Source organism: Mus caroli, chromosome 14 (assembly GCF_900094665.2).
Source record: "Mus caroli chromosome 14, CAROLI_EIJ_v1.1, whole genome shotgun sequence".
Lineage (NCBI taxonomy): Eukaryota > Metazoa > Chordata > Mammalia > Rodentia > Muridae > Mus > Mus caroli.
Genome location: NC_034583.1, coordinates 48,925,224 through 48,926,469, shown reverse-complemented (window position 1 = coordinate 48,926,469; position 1,246 = coordinate 48,925,224).

Sequence of the window (1,246 nt, the reverse complement as noted above, 5' to 3'; positions counted from 1 at the left end):
GCTTTGCGGATATGCATACCCTTGATGGCCTGGGCGGTTTCCCGGGTGTTCTTAAAGTGAACACGAAGGTTTGACCCTCTTGATTTGCATGATTTTGTGGGGTTTTCTGGGTCAAGAGAGTAGCGAACCATCTTGGCAGGTGACCTCTGGCCGCTTACAGGAAGAGGAAGCGCGAAGGCTACTGGGAGAATTCATGAGCTTTTTAGATATTTTCATTAGCATATAGTAACTATACAAAACAATGGGCTTTGGTGGAGCATGTGGCTCACACCTGCAACATCAGTACTCAGAAAGCTGAGGCAAGAGATGACTGCAAGTTCAAGTTCAGCCTTGGGAAACCCTGCAGAAGATGGGGAAGAAGGATTATAGGAGCCAGAGAAGTTAAGGACATCAGGAAAAACCTCACAGAATCAGCTAACCAGGGCCCAAAGGGGCTCACAGAGACTGAAACGACAACCAGGAAGCCTGTATGGGACTGATCCTCTACACATATGTAACAGTTGTGCATCTTGGTCTTCATATGACACTGCTAACAGCACGGGCAGGTGCTTTCTCTGACTCTACTGCCTAACTTTGGGACCCTTTCCTCCTACTGGGCTGCCTCTCTAGCCTCAATAGGAGAAGATGCACCTAATCTTACTGCAACTTGCTGTGCCAGGCTAGTTGATATCCATGGGATGGGGGAGGGGGAAGGACTTGGAGGAGAGGCAACAGTAACCAGAGATTGGAGCACCCAGCCAACAAAGACCAGGCCAGATATCGACATCAGGAAATACCGGAAATATCCTAACTCCAGATGCCTAGATCCCAGCGTGAAAACAGGAACATGAAAAGCCAATACAATACGCCTTCCCCAAAAGCCAGTAACCCTATTCCAGCAGGCCTTAAGAAAAGCACAAGACAAGGACTTCAAAATAGCAATCATGAATATGTTCAGGGACCTTAAGAGGAATAGATCCCGAGTGAAGTCTCTGAAAAGAGTTGAATGAAATAAAACAATTCAAGACATGAAAGTTGAATTTAACAAAAAAATAGAATCACTAAAGAAAACTGAAACCAGGGCTGGTGAGATGGCTCAGCAAGCCGGTAAGAGCACTGACTGCTTTTCTGAAGGTCCTGAGTTCAAATCCCAGCAACCACATGGTGGCTCACAATCACCCATAATGAGATCTGATGCCCTCTTCTTTTTTTTTTTTTTTCGATTTATTTATTGATTATATGTAAGTACACTGTAGCTGTCTTCAGA